Source organism: Scomber japonicus, chromosome 2 (genome assembly GCF_027409825.1).
Source record: "Scomber japonicus isolate fScoJap1 chromosome 2, fScoJap1.pri, whole genome shotgun sequence".
Taxonomy (NCBI): Eukaryota; Metazoa; Chordata; class Actinopteri; order Scombriformes; family Scombridae; genus Scomber; species Scomber japonicus.
Window position 1 is genome coordinate 41,821,748 of NC_070579.1, and position 17,357 is coordinate 41,839,104.

Consider the following 17,357-nt stretch of genomic DNA (forward strand, 5'->3'; position numbering starts at 1 on the left):
CAGAAAAAAAACAACTATTCCTATCAAAGTACTGTTAAAGGATAGCATGTGTTTGATGGCTGAGACACCATTATCCGCCACTCAGCTGGTGTGAGCAACTGTCAGCGGTGTCACAGCATGTTTAAATGGGCTTTCTGCGGCCTGTTTCATCGCTTACGGCCATACCACCCTGAACGCGCCCGATCTCGTCTGATCTCGGAAGCTAAGCAGGGTCGGGCCTGGTTAGTACTTGGATGGGAGACCGCCTGGGAATACCAGGTGCTGTAAGCTTTTTTTCCCTCTCAGCTGTCACCAAAGGAGGGCGCTGTTGCTCCATCACCGCACACAGGGCTTTGAGGAACAAAAGCTGCAATCATTCCAGCTGTGTCTGAATGCACGCCAGAGAGGTGGCACTGAGACGCCTCACTTTCCAAGTAGTTTTTAGGGTTCCAGTTCTCACTGTTACAGCCTGTAAAAAGCCTGCAATCATCCCGCATGTACACAAATGGCCTGAGAAACAAGGTTGCAGTCCTTCCAGCTGTGTGTTTCTCCGCAGAAAAAAAACAACTATTCCTATCAAAGTACTGTTAAAGGATAGCATGTGTTTGATGGCTGAGACACCATTATCCGCCACTCAGCTGGTGTGAGCAACTGTCAGCGGTGTCACAGCATGTTTAAATGGGCTTTCTGCGGCCTGTTTCGTCGCTTACGGCCATACCACCCTGAACGCGCCCGATCTCGTCTGATCTCGGAAGCTAAGCAGGGTCGGGCCTGGTTAGTACTTGGATGGGAGACCGTCTGGGAATACCAGGTGCTGTAAGCTTTTTTTCCCTCTCAGCTGTCACCAAAGGAGGGCGCTGTTGCTCCATCACCTCACACAGGGCTTTGAGGAACAAAAGCTGCAATCATTCCAGCTGTGTCTGAATGCACGCCAGAGAGGTGGCACTGAGACGCCTCACTTTCCAAGTAGTTTTTAGGGTTCCAGTTCTCACTGTTACAGCCTGTAAAAAGCCTGCAATCATCCCGCATGTACACAAATGGCCTGAGAAACAAGGTTGCAGTCCTTCCAGCTGTGTGTTTCTCCGCAGAAAAAAAGCAACTATTCCTATCAAAGTACTGTTAAAGGATAGCATGTGTTTGATGGCTGAGACACCATTATCCGCCACTCAGCTGGTGTGAGCAACTGTCAGCGGTGTCACAGCATGTTTAAATGGGCTTTCTGCGGCCTGTTTCATCGCTTACGGCCATACCACCCTGAACGCGCCCGATCTCGTCTGATCTCGGAAGCTAAGCAGGGTCGGGCCTGGTTAGTACTTGGATGGGAGACCGCCTGGGAATACCAGGTGCTGTAAGCTTTTTTTCCCTCTCAGCTGTCACCAAAGGAGGGCGCTGTTGCTCCATCACCGCACACAGGGCTTTGAGGAACAAAAGCTGCAATCATTCCAGCTGTGTCTGAATGCACGCCAGAGAGGTGGCACTGAGACGCCTCACTTTCCAAGTAGTTTTTAGGGTTCCAGTTCTCACTGTTACAGCCTGTAAAAAGCCTGCAATCATCCCGCATGTACACAAATGGCCTGAGAAACAAGGTTGCAGTCCTTCCAGCTGTGTGTTTCTCCGCAGAAAAAAAGCAACTATTCCTATCAAAGTACTGTTAAAGGATAGCATGTGTTTGATGGCTGAGACACCATTATCCGCCACTCAGCTGGTGTGAGCAACTGTCAGCGGTGTCACAGCATGTTTAAATGGGCTTTCTGCGGCCTGTTTCATCGCTTACGGCCATACCACCCTGAACGCGCCCGATCTCGTCTGATCTCGGAAGCTAAGCAGGGTCGGGCCTGGTTAGTACTTGGATGGGAGACCGCCTGGGAATACCAGGTGCTGTAAGCTTTTTTTCCCTCTCAGCTGTCACCAAAGGAGGGCGCTGTTGCTCCATCACCGCACACAGGGCTTTGAGGAACAAAAGCTGCAATCATTCCAGCTGTGTCTGAATGCACGCCAGAGAGGTGGCACTGAGACGCCTCACTTTCCAAGTAGTTTTTAGGGTTCCAGTTCTCACTGTTACAGCCTGTAAAAAGCCTGCAATCATCCCGCATGTACACAAATGGCCTGAGAAACAAGGTTGCAGTCCTTCCAGCTGTGTGTTTCTCCGCAGAAAAAAAACAACTATTCCTATCAAAGTACTGTTAAAGGATAGCATGTGTTTGATGGCTGAGACACCATTATCCGCCACTCAGCTGGTGTGAGCAACTGTCAGCGGTGTCACAGCATGTTTAAATGGGCTTTCTGCGGCCTGTTTCATCGCTTACGGCCATACCACCCTGAACGCGCCCGATCTCGTCTGATCTCGGAAGCTAAGCAGGGTCGGGCCTGGTTAGTACTTGGATGGGAGACCGCCTGGGAATACCAGGTGCTGTAAGCTTTTTTTCCCTCTCAGCTGTCACCAAAGGAGGGCGCTGTTGCTCCATCACCGCACACAGGGCTTTGAGGAACAAAAGCTGCAATCATTCCAGCTGTGTCTGAATGCACGCCAGAGAGGTGGCACTGAGACGCCTCACTTTCCAAGTAGTTTTTAGGGTTCCAGTTCTCACTGTTACAGCCTGTAAAAAGCCTGCAATCATCCCGCATGTACACAAATGGCCTGAGAAACAAGGTTGCAGTCCTTCCAGCTGTGTGTTTCTCCGCAGAAAAAAAACAACTATTCCTATCAAAGTACTGTTAAAGGATAGCATGTGTTTGATGGCTGAGACACCATTATCCGCCACTCAGCTGGTGTGAGCAACTGTCAGCGGTGTCACAGCATGTTTAAATGGGCTTTCTGCGGCCTGTTTCGTCGCTTACGGCCATACCACCCTGAACGCGCCCGATCTCGTCTGATCTCGGAAGCTAAGCAGGGTCGGGCCTGGTTAGTACTTGGATGGGAGACCGCCTGGGAATACCAGGTGCTGTAAGCTTTTTTTCCCTCTCAGCTGTCACCAAAGGAGGGCGCTGTTGCTCCATCACCGCACACAGGGCTTTGAGGAACAAAAGCTGCAATCATTCCAGCTGTGTCTGAATGCACGCCAGAGAGGTGGCACTGAGACGCCTCACTTTCCAAGTAGTTTTTAGGGTTCCAGTTCTCACTGTTACAGCCTGTAAAAAGCCTGCAATCATCCCGCATGTACACAAATGGCCTGAGAAACAAGGTTGCAGTCCTTCCAGCTGTGTGTTTCTCCGCAGAAAAAAAGCAACTATTCCTATCAAAGTACTGTTAAAGGATAGCATGTGTTTGATGGCTGAGACACCATTATCCGCCACTCAGCTGGTGTGAGCAACTGTCAGCGGTGTCACAGCATGTTTAAATGGGCTTTCTGCGGCCTGTTTCGTCGCTTACGGCCATACCACCCTGAACGCGCCCGATCTCGTCTGATCTCGGAAGCTAAGCAGGGTCGGGCCTGGTTAGTACTTGGATGGGAGACCGCCTGGGAATACCAGGTGCTGTAAGCTTTTTTTCCCTCTCAGCTGTCACCAAAGGAGGGCGCTGTTGCTCCATCACCGCACACAGGGCTTTGAGGAACAAAAGCTGCAATCATTCCAGCTGTGTCTGAATGCACGCCAGAGAGGTGGCACTGAGACGCCTCACTTTCCAAGTAGTTTTTAGGGTTCCAGTTCTCACTGTTACAGCCTGTAAAAAGCCTGCAATCATCCCGCATGTACACAAATGGCCTGAGAAACAAGGTTGCAGTCCTTCCAGCTGTGTGTTTCTCCGCAGAAAAAAAACAACTATTCCTATCAAAGTACTGTTAAAGGATAGCATGTGTTTGATGGCTGAGACACCATTATCCGCCACTCAGCTGGTGTGAGCAACTGTCAGCGGTGTCACAGCATGTTTAAATGGGCTTTCTGCGGCCTGTTTCGTCGCTTACGGCCATACCACCCTGAACGCGCCCGATCTCGTCTGATCTCGGAAGCTAAGCAGGGTCGGGCCTGGTTAGTACTTGGATGGGAGACCGCCTGGGAATACCAGGTGCTGTAAGCTTTTTTTCCCTCTCAGCTGTCACCAAAGGAGGGCGCTGTTGCTCCATCACCGCACACAGGGCTTTGAGGAACAAAAGCTGCAATCATTCCAGCTGTGTCTGAATGCACGCCAGAGAGGTGGCACTGAGACGCCTCACTTTCCAAGTAGTTTTTAGGGTTCCAGTTCTCACTGTTACAGCCTGTAAAAAGCCTGCAATCATCCCGCATGTACACAAATGGCCTGAGAAACAAGGTTGCAGTCCTTCCAGCTGTGTGTTTCTCCGCAGAAAAAAAACAACTATTCCTATCAAAGTACTGTTAAAGGATAGCATGTGTTTGATGGCTGAGACACCATTATCCGCCACTCAGCTGGTGTGAGCAACTGTCAGCGGTGTCACAGCATGTTTAAATGGGCTTTCTGCGGCCTGTTTCGTCGCTTACGGCCATACCACCCTGAACGCGCCCGATCTCGTCTGATCTCGGAAGCTAAGCAGGGTCGGGCCTGGTTAGTACTTGGATGGGAGACCGCCTGGGAATACCAGGTGCTGTAAGCTTTTTTTCCCTCTCAGCTGTCACCAAAGGAGGGCGCTGTTGCTCCATCACCGCACACAGGGCTTTGAGGAACAAAAGCTGCAATCATTCCAGCTGTGTCTGAATGCACGCCAGAGAGGTGGCACTGAGACGCCTCACTTTCCAAGTAGTTTTTAGGGTTCCAGTTCTCACTGTTACAGCCTGTAAAAAGCCTGCAATCATCCCGCATGTACACAAATGGCCTGAGAAACAAGGTTGCAGTCCTTCCAGCTGTGTGTTTCTCCGCAGAAAAAAAACAACTATTCCTATCAAAGTACTGTTAAAGGATAGCATGTGTTTGATGGCTGAGACACCATTATCCGCCACTCAGCTGGTGTGAGCAACTGTCAGCGGTGTCACAGCATGTTTAAATGGGCTTTCTGCGGCCTGTTTCGTCGCTTACGGCCATACCACCCTGAACGCGCCCGATCTCGTCTGATCTCGGAAGCTAAGCAGGGTCGGGCCTGGTTAGTACTTGGATGGGAGACCGCCTGGGAATACCAGGTGCTGTAAGCTTTTTTTCCCTCTCAGCTGTCACCAAAGGAGGGCGCTGTTGCTCCATCACCGCACACAGGGCTTTGAGGAACAAAAGCTGCAATCATTCCAGCTGTGTCTGAATGCACGCCAGAGAGGTGGCACTGAGACGCCTCACTTTCCAAGTAGTTTTTAGGGTTCCAGTTCTCACTGTTACAGCCTGTAAAAAGCCTGCAATCATCCCGCATGTACACAAATGGCCTGAGAAACAAGGTTGCAGTCCTTCCAGCTGTGTGTTTCTCCGCAGAAAAAAAACAACTATTCCTATCAAAGTACTGTTAAAGGATAGCATGTGTTTGATGGCTGAGACACCATTATCCGCCACTCAGCTGGTGTGAGCAACTGTCAGCGGTGTCACAGCATGTTTAAATGGGCTTTCTGCGGCCTGTTTCGTCGCTTACGGCCATACCACCCTGAACGCGCCCGATCTCGTCTGATCTCGGAAGCTAAGCAGGGTCGGGCCTGGTTAGTACTTGGATGGGAGACCGCCTGGGAATACCAGGTGCTGTAAGCTTTTTTTCCCTCTCAGCTGTCACCAAAGGAGGGCGCTGTTGCTCCATCACCGCACACAGGGCTTTGAGGAACAAAAGCTGCAATCATTCCAGCTGTGTCTGAATGCACGCCAGAGAGGTGGCACTGAGACGCCTCACTTTCCAAGTAGTTTTTAGGGTTCCAGTTCTCACTGTTACAGCCTGTAAAAAGCCTGCAATCATCCCGCATGTACACAAATGGCCTGAGAAACAAGGTTGCAGTCCTTCCAGCTGTGTGTTTCTCCGCAGAAAAAAAACAACTATTCCTATCAAAGTACTGTTAAAGGATAGCATGTGTTTGATGGCTGAGACACCATTATCCGCCACTCAGCTGGTGTGAGCAACTGTCAGCGGTGTCACAGCATGTTTAAATGGGCTTTCTGCGGCCTGTTTCGTCGCTTACGGCCATACCACCCTGAACGCGCCCGATCTCGTCTGATCTCGGAAGCTAAGCAGGGTCGGGCCTGGTTAGTACTTGGATGGGAGACCGCCTGGGAATACCAGGTGCTGTAAGCTTTTTTTCCCTCTCAGCTGTCACCAAAGGAGGGCGCTGTTGCTCCATCACCGCACACAGGGCTTTGAGGAACAAAAGCTGCAATCATTCCAGCTGTGTCTGAATGCACGCCAGAGAGGTGGCACTGAGACGCCTCACTTTCCAAGTAGTTTTTAGGGTTCCAGTTCTCACTGTTACAGCCTGTAAAAAGCCTGCAATCATCCCGCATGTACACAAATGGCCTGAGAAACAAGGTTGCAGTCCTTCCAGCTGTGTGTTTCTCCGCAGAAAAAAAACAACTATTCCTATCAAAGTACTGTTAAAGGATAGCATGTGTTTGATGGCTGAGACACCATTATCCGCCACTCAGCTGGTGTGAGCAACTGTCAGCGGTGTCACAGCATGTTTAAATGGGCTTTCTGCGGCCTGTTTCGTCGCTTACGGCCATACCACCCTGAACGCGCCCGATCTCGTCTGATCTCGGAAGCTAAGCAGGGTCGGGCCTGGTTAGTACTTGGATGGGAGACCGCCTGGGAATACCAGGTGCTGTAAGCTTTTTTTCCCTCTCAGCTGTCACCAAAGGAGGGCGCTGTTGCTCCATCACCGCACACAGGGCTTTGAGGAACAAAAGCTGCAATCATTCCAGCTGTGTCTGAATGCACGCCAGAGAGGTGGCACTGAGACGCCTCACTTTCCAAGTAGTTTTTAGGGTTCCAGTTCTCACTGTTACAGCCTGTAAAAAGCCTGCAATCATCCCGCATGTACACAAATGGCCTGAGAAACAAGGTTGCAGTCCTTCCAGCTGTGTGTTTCTCCGCAGAAAAAAAACAACTATTCCTATCAAAGTACTGTTAAAGGATAGCATGTGTTTGATGGCTGAGACACCATTATCCGCCACTCAGCTGGTGTGAGCAACTGTCAGCGGTGTCACAGCATGTTTAAATGGGCTTTCTGCGGCCTGTTTCGTCGCTTACGGCCATACCACCCTGAACGCGCCCGATCTCGTCTGATCTCGGAAGCTAAGCAGGGTCGGGCCTGGTTAGTACTTGGATGGGAGACCGCCTGGGAATACCAGGTGCTGTAAGCTTTTTTTCCCTCTCAGCTGTCACCAAAGGAGGGCGCTGTTGCTCCATCACCGCACACAGGGCTTTGAGGAACAAAAGCTGCAATCATTCCAGCTGTGTCTGAATGCACGCCAGAGAGGTGGCACTGAGACGCCTCACTTTCCAAGTAGTTTTTAGGGTTCCAGTTCTCACTGTTACAGCCTGTAAAAAGCCTGCAATCATCCCGCATGTACACAAATGGCCTGAGAAACAAGGTTGCAGTCCTTCCAGCTGTGTGTTTCTCCGCAGAAAAAAAGCAACTATTCCTATCAAAGTACTGTTAAAGGATAGCATGTGTTTGATGGCTGAGACACCATTATCCGCCACTCAGCTGGTGTGAGCAACTGTCAGCGGTGTCACAGCATGTTTAAATGGGCTTTCTGCGGCCTGTTTCGTCGCTTACGGCCATACCACCCTGAACGCGCCCGATCTCGTCTGATCTCGGAAGCTAAGCAGGGTCGGGCCTGGTTAGTACTTGGATGGGAGACCGCCTGGGAATACCAGGTGCTGTAAGCTTTTTTTCCCTCTCAGCTGTCACCAAAGGAGGGCGCTGTTGCTCCATCACCGCACACAGGGCTTTGAGGAACAAAAGCTGCAATCATTCCAGCTGTGTCTGAATGCACGCCAGAGAGGTGGCACTGAGACGCCTCACTTTCCAAGTAGTTTTTAGGGTTCCAGTTCTCACTGTTACAGCCTGTAAAAAGCCTGCAATCATCCCGCATGTACACAAATGGCCTGAGAAACAAGGTTGCAGTCCTTCCAGCTGTGTGTTTCTCCGCAGAAAAAAAACAACTATTCCTATCAAAGTACTGTTAAAGGATAGCATGTGTTTGATGGCTGAGACACCATTATCCGCCACTCAGCTGGTGTGAGCAACTGTCAGCGGTGTCACAGCATGTTTAAATGGGCTTTCTGCGGCCTGTTTCGTCGCTTACGGCCATACCACCCTGAACGCGCCCGATCTCGTCTGATCTCGGAAGCTAAGCAGGGTCGGGCCTGGTTAGTACTTGGATGGGAGACCGCCTGGGAATACCAGGTGCTGTAAGCTTTTTTTCCCTCTCAGCTGTCACCAAAGGAGGGCGCTGTTGCTCCATCACCGCACACAGGGCTTTGAGGAACAAAAGCTGCAATCATTCCAGCTGTGTCTGAATGCACGCCAGAGAGGTGGCACTGAGACGCCTCACTTTCCAAGTAGTTTTTAGGGTTCCAGTTCTCACTGTTACAGCCTGTAAAAAGCCTGCAATCATCCCGCATGTACACAAATGGCCTGAGAAACAAGGTTGCAGTCCTTCCAGCTGTGTGTTTCTCCGCAGAAAAAAAACAACTATTCCTATCAAAGTACTGTTAAAGGATAGCATGTGTTTGATGGCTGAGACACCATTATCCGCCACTCAGCTGGTGTGAGCAACTGTCAGCGGTGTCACAGCATGTTTAAATGGGCTTTCTGCGGCCTGTTTCGTCGCTTACGGCCATACCACCCTGAACGCGCCCGATCTCGTCTGATCTCGGAAGCTAAGCAGGGTCGGGCCTGGTTAGTACTTGGATGGGAGACCGCCTGGGAATACCAGGTGCTGTAAGCTTTTTTTCCCTCTCAGCTGTCACCAAAGGAGGGCGCTGTTGCTCCATCACCGCACACAGGGCTTTGAGGAACAAAAGCTGCAATCATTCCAGCTGTGTCTGAATGCACGCCAGAGAGGTGGCACTGAGACGCCTCACTTTCCAAGTAGTTTTTAGGGTTCCAGTTCTCACTGTTACAGCCTGTAAAAAGCCTGCAATCATCCCGCATGTACACAAATGGCCTGAGAAACAAGGTTGCAGTCCTTCCAGCTGTGTGTTTCTCCGCAGAAAAAAAACAACTATTCCTATCAAAGTACTGTTAAAGGATAGCATGTGTTTGATGGCTGAGACACCATTATCCGCCACTCAGCTGGTGTGAGCAACTGTCAGCGGTGTCACAGCATGTTTAAATGGGCTTTCTGCGGCCTGTTTCGTCGCTTACGGCCATACCACCCTGAACGCGCCCGATCTCGTCTGATCTCGGAAGCTAAGCAGGGTCGGGCCTGGTTAGTACTTGGATGGGAGACCGCCTGGGAATACCAGGTGCTGTAAGCTTTTTTTCCCTCTCAGCTGTCACCAAAGGAGGGCGCTGTTGCTCCATCACCGCACACAGGGCTTTGAGGAACAAAAGCTGCAATCATTCCAGCTGTGTCTGAATGCACGCCAGAGAGGTGGCACTGAGACGCCTCACTTTCCAAGTAGTTTTTAGGGTTCCAGTTCTCACTGTTACAGCCTGTAAAAAGCCTGCAATCATCCCGCATGTACACAAATGGCCTGAGAAACAAGGTTGCAGTCCTTCCAGCTGTGTGTTTCTCCGCAGAAAAAAAACAACTATTCCTATCAAAGTACTGTTAAAGGATAGCATGTGTTTGATGGCTGAGACACCATTATCCGCCACTCAGCTGGTGTGAGCAACTGTCAGCGGTGTCACAGCATGTTTAAATGGGCTTTCTGCGGCCTGTTTCGTCGCTTACGGCCATACCACCCTGAACGCGCCCGATCTCGTCTGATCTCGGAAGCTAAGCAGGGTCGGGCCTGGTTAGTACTTGGATGGGAGACCGCCTGGGAATACCAGGTGCTGTAAGCTTTTTTTCCCTCTCAGCTGTCACCAAAGGAGGGCGCTGTTGCTCCATCACCGCACACAGGGCTTTGAGGAACAAAAGCTGCAATCATTCCAGCTGTGTCTGAATGCACGCCAGAGAGGTGGCACTGAGACGCCTCACTTTCCAAGTAGTTTTTAGGGTTCCAGTTCTCACTGTTACAGCCTGTAAAAAGCCTGCAATCATCCCGCATGTACACAAATGGCCTGAGAAACAAGGTTGCAGTCCTTCCAGCTGTGTGTTTCTCCGCAGAAAAAAAACAACTATTCCTATCAAAGTACTGTTAAAGGATAGCATGTGTTTGATGGCTGAGACACCATTATCCGCCACTCAGCTGGTGTGAGCAACTGTCAGCGGTGTCACAGCATGTTTAAATGGGCTTTCTGCGGCCTGTTTCGTCGCTTACGGCCATACCACCCTGAACGCGCCCGATCTCGTCTGATCTCGGAAGCTAAGCAGGGTCGGGCCTGGTTAGTACTTGGATGGGAGACCGCCTGGGAATACCAGGTGCTGTAAGCTTTTTTTCCCTCTCAGCTGTCACCAAAGGAGGGCGCTGTTGCTCCATCACCGCACACAGGGCTTTGAGGAACAAAAGCTGCAATCATTCCAGCTGTGTCTGAATGCACGCCAGAGAGGTGGCACTGAGACGCCTCACTTTCCAAGTAGTTTTTAGGGTTCCAGTTCTCACTGTTACAGCCTGTAAAAAGCCTGCAATCATCCCGCATGTACACAAATGGCCTGAGAAACAAGGTTGCAGTCCTTCCAGCTGTGTGTTTCTCCGCAGAAAAAAAACAACTATTCCTATCAAAGTACTGTTAAAGGATAGCATGTGTTTGATGGCTGAGACACCATTATCCGCCACTCAGCTGGTGTGAGCAACTGTCAGCGGTGTCACAGCATGTTTAAATGGGCTTTCTGCGGCCTGTTTCGTCGCTTACGGCCATACCACCCTGAACGCGCCCGATCTCGTCTGATCTCGGAAGCTAAGCAGGGTCGGGCCTGGTTAGTACTTGGATGGGAGACCGCCTGGGAATACCAGGTGCTGTAAGCTTTTTTTCCCTCTCAGCTGTCACCAAAGGAGGGCGCTGTTGCTCCATCACCGCACACAGGGCTTTGAGGAACAAAAGCTGCAATCATTCCAGCTGTGTCTGAATGCACGCCAGAGAGGTGGCACTGAGACGCCTCACTTTCCAAGTAGTTTTTAGGGTTCCAGTTCTCACTGTTACAGCCTGTAAAAAGCCTGCAATCATCCCGCATGTACACAAATGGCCTGAGAAACAAGGTTGCAGTCCTTCCAGCTGTGTGTTTCTCCGCAGAAAAAAAACAACTATTCCTATCAAAGTACTGTTAAAGGATAGCATGTGTTTGATGGCTGAGACACCATTATCCGCCACTCAGCTGGTGTGAGCAACTGTCAGCGGTGTCACAGCATGTTTAAATGGGCTTTCTGCGGCCTGTTTCGTCGCTTACGGCCATACCACCCTGAACGCGCCCGATCTCGTCTGATCTCGGAAGCTAAGCAGGGTCGGGCCTGGTTAGTACTTGGATGGGAGACCGCCTGGGAATACCAGGTGCTGTAAGCTTTTTTTCCCTCTCAGCTGTCACCAAAGGAGGGCGCTGTTGCTCCATCACCGCACACAGGGCTTTGAGGAACAAAAGCTGCAATCATTCCAGCTGTGTCTGAATGCACGCCAGAGAGGTGGCACTGAGACGCCTCACTTTCCAAGTAGTTTTTAGGGTTCCAGTTCTCACTGTTACAGCCTGTAAAAAGCCTGCAATCATCCCGCATGTACACAAATGGCCTGAGAAACAAGGTTGCAGTCCTTCCAGCTGTGTGTTTCTCCGCAGAAAAAAAACAACTATTCCTATCAAAGTACTGTTAAAGGATAGCATGTGTTTGATGGCTGAGACACCATTATCCGCCACTCAGCTGGTGTGAGCAACTGTCAGCGGTGTCACAGCATGTTTAAATGGGCTTTCTGCGGCCTGTTTCGTCGCTTACGGCCATACCACCCTGAACGCGCCCGATCTCGTCTGATCTCGGAAGCTAAGCAGGGTCGGGCCTGGTTAGTACTTGGATGGGAGACCGCCTGGGAATACCAGGTGCTGTAAGCTTTTTTTCCCTCTCAGCTGTCACCAAAGGAGGGCGCTGTTGCTCCATCACCGCACACAGGGCTTTGAGGAACAAAAGCTGCAATCATTCCAGCTGTGTCTGAATGCACGCCAGAGAGGTGGCACTGAGACGCCTCACTTTCCAAGTAGTTTTTAGGGTTCCAGTTCTCACTGTTACAGCCTGTAAAAAGCCTGCAATCATCCCGCATGTACACAAATGGCCTGAGAAACAAGGTTGCAGTCCTTCCAGCTGTGTGTTTCTCCGCAGAAAAAAAACAACTATTCCTATCAAAGTACTGTTAAAGGATAGCATGTGTTTGATGGCTGAGACACCATTATCCGCCACTCAGCTGGTGTGAGCAACTGTCAGCGGTGTCACAGCATGTTTAAATGGGCTTTCTGCGGCCTGTTTCGTCGCTTACGGCCATACCACCCTGAACGCGCCCGATCTCGTCTGATCTCGGAAGCTAAGCAGGGTCGGGCCTGGTTAGTACTTGGATGGGAGACCGCCTGGGAATACCAGGTGCTGTAAGCTTTTTTTCCCTCTCAGCTGTCACCAAAGGAGGGCGCTGTTGCTCCATCACCGCACACAGGGCTTTGAGGAACAAAAGCTGCAATCATTCCAGCTGTGTCTGAATGCACGCCAGAGAGGTGGCACTGAGACGCCTCACTTTCCAAGTAGTTTTTAGGGTTCCAGTTCTCACTGTTACAGCCTGTAAAAAGCCTGCAATCATCCCGCATGTACACAAATGGCCTGAGAAACAAGGTTGCAGTCCTTCCAGCTGTGTGTTTCTCCGCAGAAAAAAAACAACTATTCCTATCAAAGTACTGTTAAAGGATAGCATGTGTTTGATGGCTGAGACACCATTATCCGCCACTCAGCTGGTGTGAGCAACTGTCAGCGGTGTCACAGCATGTTTAAATGGGCTTTCTGCGGCCTGTTTCGTCGCTTACGGCCATACCACCCTGAACGCGCCCGATCTCGTCTGATCTCGGAAGCTAAGCAGGGTCGGGCCTGGTTAGTACTTGGATGGGAGACCGCCTGGGAATACCAGGTGCTGTAAGCTTTTTTTCCCTCTCAGCTGTCACCAAAGGAGGGCGCTGTTGCTCCATCACCGCACACAGGGCTTTGAGGAACAAAAGCTGCAATCATTCCAGCTGTGTCTGAATGCACGCCAGAGAGGTGGCACTGAGACGCCTCACTTTCCAAGTAGTTTTTAGGGTTCCAGTTCTCACTGTTACAGCCTGTAAAAAGCCTGCAATCATCCCGCATGTACACAAATGGCCTGAGAAACAAGGTTGCAGTCCTTCCAGCTGTGTGTTTCTCCGCAGAAAAAAAACAACTATTCCTATCAAAGTACTGTTAAAGGATAGCATGTGTTTGATGGCTGAGACACCATTATCCGCCACTCAGCTGGTGTGAGCAACTGTCAGCGGTGTCACAGCATGTTTAAATGGGCTTTCTGCGGCCTGTTTCATCGCTTACGGCCATACCACCCTGAACGCGCCCGATCTCGTCTGATCTCGGAAGCTAAGCAGGGTCGGGCCTGGTTAGTACTTGGATGGGAGACCGCCTGGGAATACCAGGTGCTGTAAGCTTTTTTTCCCTCTCAGCTGTCACCAAAGGAGGGCGCTGTTGCTCCATCACCGCACACAGGGCTTTGAGGAACAAAAGCTGCAATCATTCCAGCTGTGTCTGAATGCACGCCAGAGAGGTGGCACTGAGACGCCTCACTTTCCAAGTAGTTTTTAGGGTTCCAGTTCTCACTGTTACAGCCTGTAAAAAGCCTGCAATCATCCCGCATGTACACAAATGGCCTGAGAAACAAGGTTGCAGTCCTTCCAGCTGTGTGTTTCTCCGCAGAAAAAAAGCAACTATTCCTATCAAAGTACTGTTAAAGGATAGCATGTGTTTGATGGCTGAGACACCATTATCCGCCACTCAGCTGGTGTGAGCAACTGTCAGCGGTGTCACAGCATGTTTAAATGGGCTTTCTGCGGCCTGTTTCATCGCTTACGGCCATACCACCCTGAAAGCGCCCGATCTCGTCTGATCTCGGAAGCTAAGCAGGGTCGGGCCTGGTTAGTACTTGGATGGGAGACCGCCTGGGAATACCAGGTGCTGTAAGCTTTTTTTCCCTCTCAGCTGTCACCAAAGGAGGGCGCTGTTGCTCCATCACCGCACACAGGGCTTTGAGGAACAAAAGCTGCAATCATTCCAGCTGTGTCTGAATGCACGCCAGAGAGGTGGCACTGAGACGCCTCACTTTCCAAGTAGTTTTTAGGGTTCCAGTTCTCACTGTTACAGCCTGTAAAAAGCCTGCAATCATCCCGCATGTACACAAATGGCCTGAGAAACAAGGTTGCAGTCCTTCCAGCTGTGTGTTTCTCCGCAGAAAAAAAACAACTATTCCTATCAAAGTACTGTTAAAGGATAGCATGTGTTTGATGGCTGAGACACCATTATCCGCCACTCAGCTGGTGTGAGCAACTGTCAGCGGTGTCACAGCATGTTTAAATGGGCTTTCTGCGGCCTGTTTCGTCGCTTACGGCCATACCACCCTGAACGCGCCCGATCTCGTCTGATCTCGGAAGCTAAGCAGGGTCGGGCCTGGTTAGTACTTGGATGGGAGACCGCCTGGGAATACCAGGTGCTGTAAGCTTTTTTTCCCTCTCAGCTGTCACCAAAGGAGGGCGCTGTTGCTCCATCACCGCACACAGGGCTTTGAGGAACAAAAGCTGCAATCATTCCAGCTGTGTCTGAATGCACGCCAGAGAGGTGGCACTGAGACGCCTCACTTTCCAAGTAGTTTTTAGGGTTCCAGTTCTCACTGTTACAGCCTGTAAAAAGCCTGCAATCATCCCGCATGTACACAAATGGCCTGAGAAACAAGGTTGCAGTCCTTCCAGCTGTGTGTTTCTCCGCAGAAAAAAAACAACTATTCCTATCAAAGTACTGTTAAAGGATAGCATGTGTTTGATGGCTGAGACACCATTATCCGCCACTCAGCTGGTGTGAGCAACTGTCAGCGGTGTCACAGCATGTTTAAATGGGCTTTCTGCGGCCTGTTTCATCGCTTACGGCCATACCACCCTGAACGCGCCCGATCTCGTCTGATCTCGGAAGCTAAGCAGGGTCGGGCCTGGTTAGTACTTGGATGGGAGACCGCCTGGGAATACCAGGTGCTGTAAGCTTTTTTTCCCTCTCAGCTGTCACCAAAGGAGGGCGCTGTTGCTCCATCACCGCACACAGGGCTTTGAGGAACAAAAGCTGCAATCATTCCAGCTGTGTCTGAATGCACGCCAGAGAGGTGGCACTGAGACGCCTCACTTTCCAAGTAGTTTTTAGGGTTCCAGTTCTCACTGTTACAGCCTGTAAAAAGCCTGCAATCATCCCGCATGTACACAAATGGCCTGAGAAACAAGGTTGCAGTCCTTCCAGCTGTGTGTTTCTCCGCAGAAAAAAAGCAACTATTCCTATCAAAGTACTGTTAAAGGATAGCATGTGTTTGATGGCTGAGACACCATTATCCGCCACTCAGCTGGTGTGAGCAACTGTCAGCGGTGTCACAGCATGTTTAAATGGGCTTTCTGCGGCCTGTTTCATCGCTTACGGCCATACCACCCTGAAAGCGCCCGATCTCGTCTGATCTCGGAAGCTAAGCAGGGTCGGGCCTGGTTAGTACTTGGATGGGAGACCGCCTGGGAATACCAGGTGCTGTAAGCTTTTTTTCCCTCTCAGCTGTCACCAAAGGAGGGCGCTGTTGCTCCATCACCGCACACAGGGCTTTGAGGAACAAAAGCTGCAATCATTCCAGCTGTGTCTGAATGCACGCCAGAGAGGTGGCACTGAGACGCCTCACTTTCCAAGTAGTTTTTAGGGTTCCAGTTCTCACTGTTACAGCCTGTAAAAAGCCTGCAATCATCCCGCATGTACACAAATGGCCTGAGAAACAAGGTTGCAGTCCTTCCAGCTGTGTGTTTCTCCGCAGAAAAAAAACAACTATTCCTATCAAAGTACTGTTAAAGGATAGCATGTGTTTGATGGCTGAGACACCATTATCCGCCACTCAGCTGGTGTGAGCAACTGTCAGCGGTGTCACAGCATGTTTAAATGGGCTTTCTGCGGCCTGTTTCGTCGCTTACGGCCATACCACCCTGAACGCGCCCGATCTCGTCTGATCTCGGAAGCTAAGCAGGGTCGGGCCTGGTTAGTACTTGGATGGGAGACCGCCTGGGAATACCAGGTGCTGTAAGCTTTTTTTCCCTCTCAGCTGTCACCAAAGGAGGGCGCTGTTGCTCCATCACCGCACACAGGGCTTTGAGGAACAAAAGCTGCAATCATTCCAGCTGTGTCTGAATGCACGCCAGAGAGGTGGCACTGAGACGCCTCACTTTCCAAGTAGTTTTTAGGGTTCCAGTTCTCACTGTTACAGCCTGTAAAAAGCCTGCAATCATCCCGCATGTACACAAATGGCCTGAGAAACAAGGTTGCAGTCCTTCCAGCTGTGTGTTTCTCCGCAGAAAAAAAACAACTATTCCTATCAAAGTACTGTTAAAGGATAGCATGTGTTTGATGGCTGAGACACCATTATCCGCCACTCAGCTGGTGTGAGCAACTGTCAGCGGTGTCACAGCATGTTTAAATGGGCTTTCTGCGGCCTGTTTCGTCGCTTACGGCCATACCACCCTGAACGCGCCCGATCTCGTCTGATCTCGGAAGCTAAGCAGGGTCGGGCCTGGTTAGTACTTGGATGGGAGACCGCCTGGGAATACCAGGTGCTGTAAGCTTTTTTTCCCTCTCAGCTGTCACCAAAGGAGGGCGCTGTTGCTCCATCACCGCACACAGGGCTTTGAGGAACAAAAGCTGCAATCATTCCAGCTGTGTCTGAATGCACGCCAGAGAGGTGGCACTGAGACGCCTCACTTTCCAAGTAGTTTTTAGGGTTCCAGTTCTCACTGTTACAGCCTGTAAAAAGCCTGCAATCATCCCGCATGTACACAAATGGCCTGAGAAACAAGGTTGCAGTCCTTCCAGCTGTGTGTTTCTCCGCAGAAAAAAAACAACTATTCCTATCAAAGTACTGTTAAAGGATAGCATGTGTTTGATGGCTGAGACACCATTATCCGCCACTCAGCTGGTGTGAGCAACTGTCAGCGGTGTCACAGCATGTTTAAATGGGCTTTCTGCGGCCTGTTTCATCGCTTACGGCCATACCACCCTGAACGCGCCCGATCTCGTCTGATCTCGGAAGCTAAGCAGGGTCGGGCCTGGTTAGTACTTGGATGGGAGACCGCCTGGGAATACCAGGTGCTGTAAGCTTTTTTTCCCTCTCAGCTGTCACCAAAGGAGGGCGCTGTTGCTCCATCACCGCACACAGGGCTT

The 17,357-nt window shown here is 50.7% G+C and overlaps 33 non-coding genes across 33 annotated transcripts; all 33 read left to right on the top strand.

The window, feature by feature from the left end:
• Positions 1-151: 151 nt before the first annotated feature.
• Positions 152-270, top strand: LOC128383877 (5S ribosomal RNA). The gene has a single exon (XR_008323983.1). It is a non-coding gene; the product is annotated as a 5S ribosomal RNA (ribosomal RNA).
• A 413-nt stretch (positions 271-683) lies between these two features.
• LOC128353472 (5S ribosomal RNA) lies at positions 684-802 on the top strand. Its single transcript, XR_008320879.1, has one exon. It is a non-coding gene; the product is annotated as a 5S ribosomal RNA (ribosomal RNA).
• Positions 803-1,215: 413 nt separating this feature from the next.
• On the top strand, positions 1,216-1,334 carry LOC128383884 (5S ribosomal RNA). The gene has a single exon (XR_008323984.1). It is a non-coding gene; the product is annotated as a 5S ribosomal RNA (ribosomal RNA).
• A 413-nt stretch (positions 1,335-1,747) lies between these two features.
• Positions 1,748-1,866, top strand: LOC128383892 (5S ribosomal RNA). The gene has a single exon (XR_008323985.1). It is a non-coding gene; the product is annotated as a 5S ribosomal RNA (ribosomal RNA).
• A 413-nt stretch (positions 1,867-2,279) lies between these two features.
• On the top strand, positions 2,280-2,398 carry LOC128383901 (5S ribosomal RNA). Its single transcript, XR_008323988.1, has one exon. It is a non-coding gene; the product is annotated as a 5S ribosomal RNA (ribosomal RNA).
• A 413-nt stretch (positions 2,399-2,811) lies between these two features.
• On the top strand, positions 2,812-2,930 carry LOC128383916 (5S ribosomal RNA). The gene has a single exon (XR_008323992.1). It is a non-coding gene; the product is annotated as a 5S ribosomal RNA (ribosomal RNA).
• A 413-nt stretch (positions 2,931-3,343) lies between these two features.
• Positions 3,344-3,462, top strand: LOC128383923 (5S ribosomal RNA). Its single transcript, XR_008323993.1, has one exon. It is a non-coding gene; the product is annotated as a 5S ribosomal RNA (ribosomal RNA).
• A 413-nt stretch (positions 3,463-3,875) lies between these two features.
• LOC128383929 (5S ribosomal RNA) lies at positions 3,876-3,994 on the top strand. The gene has a single exon (XR_008323994.1). It is a non-coding gene; the product is annotated as a 5S ribosomal RNA (ribosomal RNA).
• Positions 3,995-4,407: 413 nt separating this feature from the next.
• Positions 4,408-4,526, top strand: LOC128383936 (5S ribosomal RNA). The gene has a single exon (XR_008323995.1). It is a non-coding gene; the product is annotated as a 5S ribosomal RNA (ribosomal RNA).
• A 413-nt stretch (positions 4,527-4,939) lies between these two features.
• LOC128383941 (5S ribosomal RNA) lies at positions 4,940-5,058 on the top strand. The gene has a single exon (XR_008323996.1). It is a non-coding gene; the product is annotated as a 5S ribosomal RNA (ribosomal RNA).
• Positions 5,059-5,471: 413 nt separating this feature from the next.
• On the top strand, positions 5,472-5,590 carry LOC128383948 (5S ribosomal RNA). The gene has a single exon (XR_008323997.1). It is a non-coding gene; the product is annotated as a 5S ribosomal RNA (ribosomal RNA).
• Positions 5,591-6,003: 413 nt separating this feature from the next.
• On the top strand, positions 6,004-6,122 carry LOC128383955 (5S ribosomal RNA). The gene has a single exon (XR_008323998.1). It is a non-coding gene; the product is annotated as a 5S ribosomal RNA (ribosomal RNA).
• A 413-nt stretch (positions 6,123-6,535) lies between these two features.
• Positions 6,536-6,654, top strand: LOC128383962 (5S ribosomal RNA). Its single transcript, XR_008323999.1, has one exon. It is a non-coding gene; the product is annotated as a 5S ribosomal RNA (ribosomal RNA).
• A 413-nt stretch (positions 6,655-7,067) lies between these two features.
• LOC128383969 (5S ribosomal RNA) lies at positions 7,068-7,186 on the top strand. The gene has a single exon (XR_008324007.1). It is a non-coding gene; the product is annotated as a 5S ribosomal RNA (ribosomal RNA).
• A 413-nt stretch (positions 7,187-7,599) lies between these two features.
• On the top strand, positions 7,600-7,718 carry LOC128383978 (5S ribosomal RNA). The gene has a single exon (XR_008324009.1). It is a non-coding gene; the product is annotated as a 5S ribosomal RNA (ribosomal RNA).
• Positions 7,719-8,131: 413 nt separating this feature from the next.
• LOC128383993 (5S ribosomal RNA) lies at positions 8,132-8,250 on the top strand. Its single transcript, XR_008324011.1, has one exon. It is a non-coding gene; the product is annotated as a 5S ribosomal RNA (ribosomal RNA).
• Positions 8,251-8,663: 413 nt separating this feature from the next.
• LOC128384000 (5S ribosomal RNA) lies at positions 8,664-8,782 on the top strand. Its single transcript, XR_008324012.1, has one exon. It is a non-coding gene; the product is annotated as a 5S ribosomal RNA (ribosomal RNA).
• Positions 8,783-9,195: 413 nt separating this feature from the next.
• On the top strand, positions 9,196-9,314 carry LOC128384004 (5S ribosomal RNA). Its single transcript, XR_008324014.1, has one exon. It is a non-coding gene; the product is annotated as a 5S ribosomal RNA (ribosomal RNA).
• A 413-nt stretch (positions 9,315-9,727) lies between these two features.
• Positions 9,728-9,846, top strand: LOC128384011 (5S ribosomal RNA). Its single transcript, XR_008324018.1, has one exon. It is a non-coding gene; the product is annotated as a 5S ribosomal RNA (ribosomal RNA).
• A 413-nt stretch (positions 9,847-10,259) lies between these two features.
• On the top strand, positions 10,260-10,378 carry LOC128384017 (5S ribosomal RNA). Its single transcript, XR_008324020.1, has one exon. It is a non-coding gene; the product is annotated as a 5S ribosomal RNA (ribosomal RNA).
• A 413-nt stretch (positions 10,379-10,791) lies between these two features.
• On the top strand, positions 10,792-10,910 carry LOC128384024 (5S ribosomal RNA). Its single transcript, XR_008324021.1, has one exon. It is a non-coding gene; the product is annotated as a 5S ribosomal RNA (ribosomal RNA).
• A 413-nt stretch (positions 10,911-11,323) lies between these two features.
• Positions 11,324-11,442, top strand: LOC128384031 (5S ribosomal RNA). Its single transcript, XR_008324025.1, has one exon. It is a non-coding gene; the product is annotated as a 5S ribosomal RNA (ribosomal RNA).
• Positions 11,443-11,855: 413 nt separating this feature from the next.
• Positions 11,856-11,974, top strand: LOC128384039 (5S ribosomal RNA). The gene has a single exon (XR_008324028.1). It is a non-coding gene; the product is annotated as a 5S ribosomal RNA (ribosomal RNA).
• Positions 11,975-12,387: 413 nt separating this feature from the next.
• LOC128384046 (5S ribosomal RNA) lies at positions 12,388-12,506 on the top strand. Its single transcript, XR_008324029.1, has one exon. It is a non-coding gene; the product is annotated as a 5S ribosomal RNA (ribosomal RNA).
• A 413-nt stretch (positions 12,507-12,919) lies between these two features.
• LOC128384053 (5S ribosomal RNA) lies at positions 12,920-13,038 on the top strand. The gene has a single exon (XR_008324030.1). It is a non-coding gene; the product is annotated as a 5S ribosomal RNA (ribosomal RNA).
• Positions 13,039-13,451: 413 nt separating this feature from the next.
• On the top strand, positions 13,452-13,570 carry LOC128384065 (5S ribosomal RNA). The gene has a single exon (XR_008324032.1). It is a non-coding gene; the product is annotated as a 5S ribosomal RNA (ribosomal RNA).
• Positions 13,571-13,983: 413 nt separating this feature from the next.
• On the top strand, positions 13,984-14,102 carry LOC128384097 (5S ribosomal RNA). Its single transcript, XR_008324037.1, has one exon. It is a non-coding gene; the product is annotated as a 5S ribosomal RNA (ribosomal RNA).
• A 413-nt stretch (positions 14,103-14,515) lies between these two features.
• Positions 14,516-14,634, top strand: LOC128384070 (5S ribosomal RNA). Its single transcript, XR_008324033.1, has one exon. It is a non-coding gene; the product is annotated as a 5S ribosomal RNA (ribosomal RNA).
• Positions 14,635-15,047: 413 nt separating this feature from the next.
• Positions 15,048-15,166, top strand: LOC128384076 (5S ribosomal RNA). The gene has a single exon (XR_008324034.1). It is a non-coding gene; the product is annotated as a 5S ribosomal RNA (ribosomal RNA).
• A 413-nt stretch (positions 15,167-15,579) lies between these two features.
• LOC128385114 (5S ribosomal RNA) lies at positions 15,580-15,698 on the top strand. Its single transcript, XR_008324637.1, has one exon. It is a non-coding gene; the product is annotated as a 5S ribosomal RNA (ribosomal RNA).
• Positions 15,699-16,111: 413 nt separating this feature from the next.
• LOC128384084 (5S ribosomal RNA) lies at positions 16,112-16,230 on the top strand. The gene has a single exon (XR_008324035.1). It is a non-coding gene; the product is annotated as a 5S ribosomal RNA (ribosomal RNA).
• A 413-nt stretch (positions 16,231-16,643) lies between these two features.
• On the top strand, positions 16,644-16,762 carry LOC128384091 (5S ribosomal RNA). Its single transcript, XR_008324036.1, has one exon. It is a non-coding gene; the product is annotated as a 5S ribosomal RNA (ribosomal RNA).
• A 413-nt stretch (positions 16,763-17,175) lies between these two features.
• LOC128384104 (5S ribosomal RNA) lies at positions 17,176-17,294 on the top strand. Its single transcript, XR_008324038.1, has one exon. It is a non-coding gene; the product is annotated as a 5S ribosomal RNA (ribosomal RNA).
• The last annotated feature ends 63 nt before the right edge of the window (positions 17,295-17,357 follow it).